This window comes from Adiantum capillus-veneris, chromosome 5 (genome assembly GCF_014529385.1).
Source record: "Adiantum capillus-veneris isolate H3 chromosome 5, ASM1452938v2, whole genome shotgun sequence".
In the NCBI taxonomy this organism is placed as follows: Eukaryota; Viridiplantae; Streptophyta; class Polypodiopsida; order Polypodiales; family Pteridaceae; genus Adiantum; species Adiantum capillus-veneris.
In genome coordinates, this window is record NC_140935.1 from 122641430 (window position 1) to 122654737 (window position 13308).

Consider the following 13308-nt stretch of genomic DNA (forward strand, 5'->3'; position numbering starts at 1 on the left):
ACAAACCAAGATAGAGAATAAAGCCCCTAAAGTGATCTCAGAATCATGAATCTTGCAAGAAATGATGCCTTTAGAAAAGCTTTTGTAAGAAACACATTCTAAATAAAAAATTTAGTGGTTCTGGTTAGTCTATCATTGCATGCAATGAACTATATGAAGTTGCTAAATCCATTAAAAATAGTCCATGTCATATTATTAGATTTGATGCGGTAAAATGAGGAGAACTTGTGATAAAATTTGTAGTTAACTGGTTCAAAAGAAACAAATAAAGGCATGTGATATCCTTCGAGCTTAGCATGTGTATGTTTAACACATGCTAATTAGACCAATAGATTTGATTTGTAGAAGTAATGTATAGTGGAAATTCCCCTATTACCCATGTGGTGGCATATACATTTAATGTAGTGCCAATTGTTTAAAGGGTGCAGTGGTGCGTGGCATGGAAAAAGCAAAAACTTAATAATAATAATTGTACTTTGGTATTTGGTTGGTTGCATTAGAAGCAAAAAGCCATAATTATCATGAGAAGCATACACATAGATCAAAGAAGTAATGATAGCAATACAAATATGGTTTTGTCTTTCAACTACATTCTCATGGTCATTGGTGTGGAAGTAAAGTATGCAAAGGTTTTCAATGTCTCTTAGCAGTAGACTAGAAAGTAAGGATTGTTTCGTGGATATGTCGATACATACGGATGCGAGGTGGCCTTGCAAAGTACTCGACATAGTAAACTGCAAGACATAAACAAACAAATCTGCATACTTGATGAATCGCACAAATCCATAATCGAGCTAAACATGAATTGAGAGAGATAGAGAGTGGGAGAGAGCAAGAGAGTACGTGCAGATGTACCTCTTAGAGCGGAGTGCTACACCAACACGACGAGAGAAGAGAGGAGAGGAGAGAAGAATGACAGACGCTGGGTGTACCCTCCTCCCCCCGTGCAAGAGTGAGCATTTTTCTCTTGCACATATTTATTTATAGATTCTTCAATGCTAAAAAATAAATACACATTGAGCGATTGAACATAAATGACCATAGCTCGTAATGAGCACTTGAGTAATAAATGTACATAAAATACGCTAGTCAATGTTTATTACAGAGCTTTAGTATACAAGGTACACAAGGTACAATTCTTAAATTACCTTATCCATAACATGTTGGGCCATATTTGAGATAGAGGTATCGTTTTTGGTTGTACAAGCCATGTGTGTGTAAAAAAAAACGCTCTATCTTTGTGTCATCAATTGAGACCATATGAGAAAGATGTTAAATTTCTTTGGAAAAGAAACGTTTTGACAATTCTCATGCAATTTGTGAAAACAATACAAATGTTTTTATGCAATTTACTAAAGTCTAAAATAGTTTCAAAGAAAGTTATAACACTTGATGGTGACTAAAAGTTGTAGGTGCATATGTGAGCCAAATTGACACATCAAGATAATACATAATAATTAGGTTGAGTGTGAGATCCAATCTTATAATATATACCAACCAGCTTTATCTTAGCTAGATTTCAAGGCTACCTTTCTAAAAGAGGTGGCTCACTCAAGTCTATTAAGCAAATCACCTATATGAGGAATATATTTTGAGTGTCCCTTTATTCAAAGCATGATAGTTTATGTAGGTCTTTTTCTTCTTTTTAGTAGACAAGACAATCACACTAAAAGAGAATTAAAATATTTGTGTCTTTTGTCGTAGTAGTCGACTAGTAGTAGAACTACTCGACTCTCAATTTCCTTATCTTGAATAATGGTTTTTTAATACAACGTCTTTGACTATTTAAATAAGGTGAATCTATCGATCCTTGAGTCCAGAAGGAAGATTGATGTATTTTTTGGCAATGCATAACAAGCTTGATTGTATTAGATTGATGGAAAGAATCAAGCGGTTTATTGCTAGAAAACAATAATTTTATCCCCCCTTGAAGAAATGAATTTTATGGGTGGATGGGGTATCAACGACAAAAGGCATACCAAAAATGAGATCGATAGAATGCAACGTCGCACCAATTACTTGTCACAAAAATTAAGCACTCGATTATTAGTATTGTTGAGTTTGCATTTTTAGATTTCTTATTTCTTGTGTCTCATAATTTCTTGTCTCTTTAAACAGAGATTTACCTTGATATACTAATGGTGTTCAATTATTCTTTGTTGATATGTTTTTCACTGAAAAATCATAAAAATATTTATCATCACACATAATAGCAACTAGTATGTGACCCGCACGATGTTGCGGCCAAGAAAAGCATGGCAATTGGATCTCTCTCTCTCTCTCTCTCTCTCTCTCTCTCTCTCTCTCACACACACACACACACACACACACACACACACACACACACACACGAAGTTATATATAGGTAATGTTAGGAAATAAGACGTAGCTAAATAGATAATTGAGTAGATTACTTAATGGAGAGAGACAGATTTACATACACGAGATTATAGAGTAGAGAGAGAGAGAGAGAGAGAGAGAGAGAGAGAGTACACACGATATACGTGGTTCACCCAATGTGGGCTACGTCCACGGGAAAGCAGCCACTCAATGGCTTTAGTACTTCAAAACAAAAAGTAGTTTACAAAGGGATTATACCTTTAATGGAGCTCCCGCCTTGCTTCACTCTCACCACCTCACACTCACCTTGTTGCATCAACTTCACACTATTAAATGTGTGTGGAAATGACCTCCTTTTATAGGCCAAAAGGGTTGCCCTCTCTTATGAGAGACAGCCATGTGTAGCCGCCCTTGTGCGAATAAGTCCAAATCGGACCCTCCAATCCGCCCATGTGTGGCCACCCTTGAGAAGACAAGTCCGCTTTTGAATTCGGCCACCGGCCACCGGCCATTGACTTCCGACCACCGGCCATTGGCCATTGACTACCGGCCACCGGCCATTGGCCATTGACTACCGGCCACCGGCCAACCGACCGGTTGTTTTCCGACCACTTTCCGACCGCCGTCCGGCCATTATATTCCGACGAAAGTCCGGCCATTATATTCCGCCTTTAAAGTTGCCCCTGATTCTTGTCCGTGAAAATTTTGGTTTCCGGTGAGTGATTTTCCTTCACGCACGATGGCTTCTCCTCATAATGGGGGCCTTACAAATGTGCGCTTTTAAAAATTACAAGGGTAAATCAGGCTCCATACTTAACAATCTCCCACTTGGAGACTGATCTCCAAACCAAACCTGTGACTGCTTTCCATTCTGCCTTTTTATCCTTGAATGCCGATTGAAGATGAGCAAAAGCTCAACTTCTCCTTGTTGACCACCTTTGTAAACATGTCTGCAGGATTTTCACTTGTATGCACCTTTCCTAGCTTTAGTTGTCCCTCTTCCAAAAGAGTGCGTATGAAGTGATATCTCACCTCAATGTGCTTTGTCCTTGAATGAAAGGCTGAGTTCTTCGCAAGATGGATAGCGCTTTGGCTATCACTGTATAAGACACAATTGTCTTGTTTGAATCCAAGCTCTTCTAAGAATCTGTGAAGCCACAGAATTTCTTTGCTTGCCTCCGTCATTGCTACATACTCTGCTTCCGTGGTAGAAAGTGAAACCACTTTCTGCAGCTTTGAAGCCCAGCTTACTGCTGTGCCTCCAACCGTGAACACATAGCCAGTAGTGCTCCTTCGAGTATCTTTGTCACCTGCCATATCTGCATCAGCATACCCTTCTAGAAAAATATCAGTTCCTCCAAAATACAAAGTATTTGTTGTTGTCCCTTTTAGATACCTAAGTATCCACTTCACAGCTTGCCAATGCTCTTTACCTGGGTTGTCCATGAACCTACTCACAACTCCCACTGCATGTGCAATGTCTGGCCTTGTCCAGACCATAGCATACATTAGAGAACCTACCGCTGTAGCATATGGAACTTTAGACATATAGGCTATCTCCTCTTGTGTCTTTGGACACATATCCTTCGTTAGTTTAAAATGACCAGCCAAAGGTGTAGAAACTGGTTTTGCATTTTGCATTGCAAACCTTTCTAGTACCTTCTTGATGTAATCTTCTTGAGATAGCTTTATTGTCTTCTTCGTCCTGTCCCTTGATATTTTCATACCAAGTATCCTCTTTGCAGCACCTAAATCTTTCATTGAAAAAGATTTGGACAGCTCCTCTTTTAGGTCTTTGATGTCCTGCATGTTAGCACTTGCAATCAACATGTCATCAACATACAACATTAGGATGATGAATTTCCCATCTCCCAAATTCTTCGTGTAGACGCAGTGATCCGAGTTGCATCTTGTGAATCCTTGATCCAACATCCATCGATCAAACTTCAAGTACCATTGTCTTGATGCTTGCTTTAAACCATACAAGCTCTTCTTTAATCTGCAAACCATTTTCTCCTTACCTTTTACTTCATACCCCTTTGGTTGAAGCATGTAGATTTCCTCCTCTAAGTCACCGTGAGGGAATGCCGTATTTACATCCATTTGCTCGAGATTTAGATCATGAGCAGCCACAAGGCTTAAGACAAGCCTAATTGAGTTCATTTTTACAACAGGAGAAAATATTTCATTGAAGTCAATACCTTTCTTTTGAGAAAAACCTTTTACCACAAGCCTAGATTTGTACCTTTTCTTCCCACCTTCTTCTTCCTTTATCTTGTACACCCATTTGTTTTGAAGTGCCCGCTTACCTTTAGGCAACTCAACCAACTCCCATGTTTGATTCTGATGTAGTGAGTCCATCTCCACTTGCATGCTCTTCGTCCATTCTTCTTTGGATTCATGTTGCATAGCTTCTTCATATGATTCCGGCTCTCCAGAATCTGAGATCAAGAGATGGTTGAAGGAAGGAACAAACCTTTCTGGAGGTCTACTTGCTCTTGTAGATCTTCGGGGAATAGGTTGAGGCTCCTCATTTGGTTGATGTTGTTGCACATTGTCACCGTTTGCAGTCCTTGAGTCTTCACCGTCCTCAAGCTCCATGTACTCATCACTTGTTTCTTTTGTTTGTTTTCTTTCCAAGTAATCTTTGTACATATTTTGTTCATTAAAAATTACATCCCTACTCCTTAAGATTTTACCATCTTCAGGATTCCATAGGCGATACCCAAAGTCTCCTTCTCCATAGCCAATGAAGAAACACTTTTTGGACTTTGCATCTAACTTTGATCTTAGGCTTCTATCTATGTGCATGAAAGCCTCACACCCAAACAATTTGAGAAATGCATAATTCACCGGTTTACCTGTCCATGCCTCTTCTGGAACTCCCCCATCCAATGCCGTTGAGGGTGACCGATTGATTAAGTACACAGACGTACTTACAGCTTCCGTCCAAAGTTCAAGCGGTAGGCCTGCATGTAGCCGCATGCTTCGTGCTCGTTCCATAATTGTCCTGTTCATCCTTTCCGAAATCCCATTTTGTTGAGGTGTCCTTGGGGTTGTCCTTTGCCTCCGAATTCCATTGCTAGCACAAAAGCTTTCAAAAGCTTGGCTGCAATATTCACCTCCATTGTCGGATCTGAGGCATTTAACCTTGGTACCTGTTTCATTCTCCACAAAGGCTTTCCACCTTTGAAATATGGAAAATACATCGGATTTATTCTTCATGACATAAACCCATGTTTTTCTAGTCGCATCGTCTATGAATGTTACATAGTACAATGAGCCACCAAGTGATGGTGTACTTGCAGGACCCCAAACATCAGAATGAACCAACTCAAGTTTTTTATTTTTTCTTTCATTTCCTGATTTTTGAAATTTTACCCTCTTTTGTTTACCATAAACACAATCTTCACAGAACTCTAAGTCCACTTCTTTCAAACCTGGTAGAAGCTTCTTTGTTTGAAGGATTTGCATTCCTTTGGCACTCATATGCCCAAGTCGGTAGTGCCACACCGCACTGTCAACTTCTGTAGTTGCTGCACAAGCTGAAGGTTGCGTGCTAACAGCACACAAGTAAAGTGTACTGACTTTTTCACCCTTGGCAACCACCAAAGATCCCTTTGAGATCTTCCACCGTTTGTTTCCGAATGCAATGTTGTGACCTTCATCGTCCAATTGTCCTGTAGAGATCAAATTTTTGCGAAGAGAAGGAACATGCCTAACATCTTTAAGCTTCCATTCATTTCCGTTAGCAGTTTTGATAGAAACTGTACCTTTGCCGACAATCTCACAAGCTTCATCATCTCCCAAGTATACATACCCAAAATTACCTTTGGTGTAGTCTTGGAAATGTTGCTTGTGTGGTGTCGCATGGAATGAAGCCCCGGAATCTACTATCCAGGAATTAGACACATTGTCTAATGAGAGAATTAGAGCATCTTGCTCTACTTTACCTGCCACATTGGCCTCCGATGTTGGCTTGTTGTCTTGAGACTCTGTCTCCTTCTTCTTCTTGGACCAGCAATCCTTCTTGACGTGGCCCTTCTTGCCGCAGTTCCAACATTCAAGAACTGACTTTGTTCGTGATTTGCTCCGTCTTGAGCGATCACGAACCTTTTGGTTTTTGAACCTCTCCTTAGGCCTTCCTCTTGTTTCCACTGATAGTGCAGCACTTGATGATTCTCCTGTGCTTCTCCTTCGCATTTCCTCGCTTAGAAGAACACCCACAACATCATCAAACTTAAGAGTATTTGTGCCAGAGATAGAATTACTTACAGCCATCACAAGGCTGTCCCAACTATCTGGTAGAGATGATAGTATAAGGAGAGCTCGCACTTCGTCATCGAAATTGATTTTCACTGATCGAAGTTGACTTATGTTTGTGTTAAAGTCATTTAGGTGTTCTGCAACTGAACCATTCTCTGCCATCTTTAGATTGAACAAGCGCTTCATAAGAAATACCTTATTGGATGCCGATGGTTTCTCGTAGAAGTCATTAAGTGACTTCATCAAGTCCTCCGTGGTCTTCATCTCCGAAACATTGAAGGCCACCGTTGACGCCAAGCTTAACCGGATTGTTCCCAGTGCCTTTCGATCAAGGACAATCCATGCTTCATCTGCCATTGTTGCGGGCTTCTTCGCAAGACCGCCTAGTGGCAAATAGAGGTCCTTCTGGTAGAGATAGTCTTCAATCTGCATCTTCCAATGTTGGTAGTTTTTGCCGTTGAACTTCTCAATCTTGAGCTTCCCTTCCTCCGCCATAACTCCCACTCAATTCAAGGAATCCTTTCCTTGAGATAATTTAGCTACGAGCAAACCTTGCTCTGATACCAGTTGTTAGGAAATAAGACGTAGCTAAATAGATAATTGAGTAGATTACTTAATGGAGAGAGACAGATTTACATACACGAGATTATAGAGTAGAGAGAGAGAGAGAGAGAGTACACACGATATACGTGGTTCACCCAATGTGGGCTACGTCCACGGGAAAGCAGCCACTCAATGGCTTTAGTACTTCAAAACAAGAAGTAGTTTACAAAGGGATTATACCCTTAATGGAGCTCCCGCCTTGCTTCACTCTCACCACCTCACACTCACCTTGTTGCATCAACTTCACACTATTAAATGTGTGTGGAAATGGCCTCCTTTTATAGGCCAAAAGGGCTGCCCTCTCTTATGAGAGACAGCCATGTGTAGCCGCCCTTGTGCGAATAAGTCCAAATCGGACCCTCCAATCCGCCCATGTGTGGCCGCCCTTGAGAAGACAAGTCCGCTTTTGAATTCGGCCACCGGCCATTGAATTCGGCCACCGGCCACCGGCCATTGACTTCCGACCACCGGCCATTGGCCATTGACTACCGGCCACCGGCCATTGGCCATTGACTACCGGCCACCGGCCAACCGACCGGTTGTTTTCCGACCACTTTCCGACCGCCGTCCGGCCATTATATTCCGACGAAAAAGAATATTCCGGCGAAAAAAAGTCTCGGGGGCCTCCGCCCCCGAGGCCTTTAAGGTTGCCCCTGATTCTTGTCCGTGAAAATTTTGGTTTCCGGTGAGTGATTTTCCTTCACGCACGATGGCTTCTCCTCATAATGGGGGCCTTACAAATGTGCGCTTTTACCACAGAAAATTACAAGGGTAAATCAGGCTCCATACTTAACAGGTAAGGGTGTGTGTGCGTGTACACGTGCGAGGAGAATGAAACTCTAGTCCTTGGAATAACTATAGGAAGATAACAATGTACAGGTATGCCTTCTCTCTCTCATAATAGATCTTGAGATCACGACTCATCTAGTAGATTTTGCTATCTCTTTCTCCACCTTTTCCCCCTTCCTCTATTCTTTTAAGTTGAAGACTTGCTAGGTAGCTCTCTCTCTCTCTCTCTCTCTCTCTCTCACACACACACACACACACACACACACACACACACGTCTATCTAGGAGAAATCTTAGGCCTTATCTTCTTATAAAGCACTATAATGGGCTTGCTTGGCTTACACCTAAGACTGCTTGTATTTGCTTGGAGTTTTTCGGCCAGCCCTAGACTATTTGCATGGCCATATAATAACACATGTGTAAGGGTCCTTTTTTGGTTATAAATTTTTGACCTCACTTATGTTAGAAGACTTTGACTCTTGGTTGTAGTAGGGTAATGCTTGATCTTCGATATTGTTTTGTATTCTTGCTTGCATAATTTCGTGCGGCGAGTTGTCAATGCAAGTGGTGCGGTTCCGCCCAATTTGGGAGTACATTTGCCGATAGTACACATGGCTCCATTCAATGCTAGCACAAAAAACGACAAGCCCACTGGAGATAGGGCGTGGACGGTGCAGTGGTGTTGCATTTTCTTGGACGTGTTGTTTACTCACAGCTTTGTAGATTCATTCCTATTTAAAGGTGAGGGCTTTCCCTCACTTAGCGGGCTTGTGTACTTTTAGTCTGTGGTAGATGTGTAGAGGTTGCTTTATTTGAGTGGCTTTACTTTGCGTGTGATACACTATGGCTAAAGGGAAAGAAAAGCAACAACCTTCTTTGTCTTCATCTCAAGTGGAGTTCTTTTGCTTGGCATGTAAATTTTTGAAGCTAATACCTCTTTGTTTGATAAATGATAGCATGATGTCATCTCTAAATGTGTGGCTATGAGCATATGGCCTGGGTATGCCCGAGGTGTTGTTAGGCGACTTTGGTCTGATTATGTTTATCTGGATAAAGTGATTAAGGTTGTGTGTAACTACCATACAGGGCTGGAGCCTATAGTGGCTGAAGATCGCTTACTGGTACTTGGTTGGTTGATTGCTTGGTATGTAGTTGGAAATAACATTTCATTGGTTTTTCTAAGGGCTATTTGATATCATGCATGACGGATATGTGATGAGATTCCCTAGCTTCATGTACATATGCTGGCCTGATCAGATTTCCCTGAGTTGTTTCCTTTCTGATGGATACCTTGGGCAGGTATGCTGAGTTGTTTCCTTTTCGATGGTTACCTTGGGCTGGTATGCTGTTGTATGCCACTATTTTGGCTTTCACCTGGGTTGTCATGTGATTTACCTTAGACCCCTTTGCCCCATCTAGGATTCGACCTGTTTTAAAGAAAAGGCTCACTTAACCTTATTGTATAAGGCACCTCTTGCCATTGTGCTACTGATAGGTTGCTATTCTTGGTTAGTACTAATACCCTGTCGTTGTGCCTTCTATTTTATGCAGAAATAGCTCAAAGTTAGTTTCTCTTATATGATACTGTATACCTTAGCATAAAAGGTTTTTAATGTTGTTTAAGATTTGGTTTACGGATGTCTAATGGAATTTTGCTAACCAGTGACATCTCAAAACCGTGGAAAGGCATGACTGGGTTGATAGGGTTAACTGATCTTCTCAGGACTCTATAGATTTACTTATTTTTTAATATAACCTCATTTGAAAAAATTGCAAAAGTCCAGCCGGTGAGGTTGACTTTAGTAAGGAGATGCCTGATCCAATTGAGCTAGTTTGGATGAATTCTTGACGGATGATGGGGTATGGTTACAGTATTGTATAAGACTAATCTTTGCATGTTCTCTTAGATATGTAGGTAATCTCTGACAAGAGTTTTTTAGAAACTGCATGGGTTGTTTTTTCCCTGGAGTAAGATGGAGCCTCATTTGCGGCTAAGAACATGGCGTGTACTAGGAAGAGAGCCTTTCTTAATAGAACTTGCAAGAATAAGGAGATTAATTATAAAGACCTTTAGCATACGAATACTTCTAATGCTAATCCTTTTCTGTTCTTATGTAACTTGCATCAATAGGCTGTTAAAGTTTTGTTTATGATGGTGTAATTGTCTACCAAAGTCTCTTGAAATTTATCTTTCAATGATAGTTTACTTGCAGCAAAAAGTTGTACCTTTGTGACATGGATAACAACTAGGATGCCCATGCATCACCTGCATACAGAGCCAATGTTAACAGAATGCTGTGTTGTTTCTATATTCTCTTTGGTTTAGCTTTCTGGTTACTTTACTGTTTGGAAGATTGGCTGCTGATTCGAAGTTTGTGAAATTTTTTCTACCTTTTAGGATGGTGACTAGTACCAACCTGATGTTATTCATTTGTATAAAATTTTGCTATCTAAGTTTGTTTTGTACAAAAACCTTGTCTTTATCTGGGTACCTTGGTCTTTAAACATGTATATATTCGTTTGTGGGTAATATATGTAAAGAACAAAAACACACACAATTGTACTTAGATCCAGTCTTACCACTAGGTCAGGTTGGTCTTGTGGTACAGTCAGTCTGAGTTAGAAGGGGCTAGCTTCAGACGGTCCTTATGATGGTTTTCTGACCTGTTGAAGGTTGAGGCTGCTACGAAAATTCTACACTACATTGTTATCTTTATAGTATGCTTTCCTTGCCTAGAAAAATTCTTAGATTCTGCCTCTTATAAAAATTTCCTTTCTAGTAGTTAAATTTTTGAGACATGTCTAACTATGCCTCTTTCAGACAGCTTCCTTGTATCAAGGACTGAATTTACCAATCGAGCCGCTTTCAAGGGCTTCTCTTTTGGTTCTTAGATGCATACAAGATGCTGAAGTATTTGCTTTCATTGTGGCCTCGTCTAATAATCCACACCGTCTCCTTTGACAAGTGGCTCAAAACTTTGGCTATTTTGGTTTAAAACAGTAAGGAGTGTCTCTTGGTTATAATCGACATTAGCTAATATCCTGACTATCTCAAAAGCTCATAAAGAGGATTTTGCTAAGTTCTTTTCGGATGGTGCTGAACTAGATAATCTTCTCAGGAAGCTATCTAGTCTCAGCCTGAGCTTTGTCATGGCCTCGACTGTTCTGATTCTCCCTCCTACCAACAGTCTTTTCTGGTAGGGATGCTGCTACTGCTGATGATGCTGTTAAAGAGTTTCAGAAAGATTTATGTTCTCTTAGTGAGACTTCACTTTTGGAATTGGTACCTAACATTTCTAGAATTTTCCCTTTCTACCTATATGACAAGTAAGAGGTGGAACATAAGCTTTGGTTACTCCCAAATAAAGGTTTTCTGGCTCCTATCTCAATAGAGACTTGGGTATTTTTGGCAAATGTACCAGCTACTACAATGGAGGACTCTCGACTAAAAGTACTAAGGAGTGCAATGTTTGGACAAGGGAGAGCTGATTAAAGCCCCGTTCAACATGAATTTTTTGGATTCTAAGAAAGGTAACTCTAATGCAGGTCTTTATGTGAGAACCAAAGGTCTCATGGAATTCATAAGAACAATACTGATTATTATGCGAACTCAGCTTACAATATTTACAGATCGTATCTCAAGTGTGCTTGCAGATTTCTTGACCCCAAAGCTTCTTGCGACTGTAGCATTATATGGTTTGACCATGCTGTTTGGTTTGCTCTCAACAATCTGGAATCTATATTCCCAAAAAAGCCTACCTCCTTTCATCTTACTCTTATCTGCTCTTGGTTAGGTGGGCAAGCCAAGGAGTTGGTTTTGGCACAAATTGCCTTCATACAATTTTGTATGTTTATGGTAGACATGCTCAAAGAGCTCGAGCAAATGAACCCGGGATGCTCCTTACCACTTATGGTTCTTACAAATGGATTAAAACGATTATGGGTCTTCTGAAGCATAACTTTGAAGATGATGAGTCTCCTTCTAAAAAAAGACCCAACATGCTTCTAACTTCTAACTCCTAACTCCACGTTTACTTCCTTTCTTATCCCCTCTTCTTTTGCTGACTCGAATCTTAAGAGAGGAAAATCTAGAAGCTTTATAAGAGGAAGGGGTCGTGGGTTGCCTATTAAACATCTTTTGGAAATGTGATTGTGCACGTAGCGGTCAATGAGATCCGGAGGCGTTTTTTACCAAGCAAGACTGGGGATTGTAGTGGAAATTTCATTCATTGTCATTTCACCAATAGAATTTTGGATTTCTTTTCACCAAGATCAATTTTTGTTAAATTCTTTGATTTGGTGTATGGTAATCATTTTTTGAATGAAAATGTGGTGTTTTGTTGGAAATATTCTGACCCAGTTAAGGGTTTTGTGTACTCAAATGAATTTTTGAGGCATGAACCTAATTTGGGGTGTAAATGTGAAAATTTACCTCATACTGCAAGGATTTTTATATACTTGGTGCACATGTTTGTACGACAAACCCAACTATTATAAAGGTATCTGCTATTCAAGATTTACTTGAAATGGGTTTTAATCACATACCTGTGGAGCCTCTAAATCCTTGAATGGCACTGTCCGCACTATTGGACTATCTAACTGACTTGGCCTTAAAACTCCAAATGGAGCAAAAGATTCTACAGGATCTTGTTGAAAAACTTAAGACGGTCTTTTTTCAAAAGGTTAGTCTTTTGCCAGTTAAATGGCTCAACATGGATACTAATTGGGTCATTTAAAAAATTATGCAAGACTGCCATGATTTGACTCATTGATTGGTTTATAGTCGGCCTCAATAAAGCTAGCAACATTGTATCTGTTATCTGTAAGAAGCTTGTTTATGATGCTGCCCTGGTAAGGTTGGGTGGTAATGAATTTGAAAAGGCGAATGAAACATCAAAGGATGTGGCTTTAGAATTACTAAGGGATTTGAACAATATGGGATACGAAGAAACGTCAAGTAAGCTCCCCATGTTGTTCCCGACTTTTAAAAAACACAAACAAAAGTTTCGTTACATTTTAGATGCATCGAACGGTATTTTTTCTTTGTGTTACAAAAGATGTGACATCCTGCGTGAATCTAGTCATGACAGAGGTTTGCAATTTTTGTGCTAAACAAAGAACAGACCTTAAAAGATTCAGTGGTATAGATTGTTGTACTTTTTGGCTTGCTAAGAATTCTTTGAAGGTTTTAATCAACCTACCTACGGATATCTATTGTATCTTCACTGCTGATATTACACAATGTTATGAAAACATTCCTCTCTCAGGTAATGACAGCCTTTTGGGAGTGCTCCATTAGATTATAAACCTA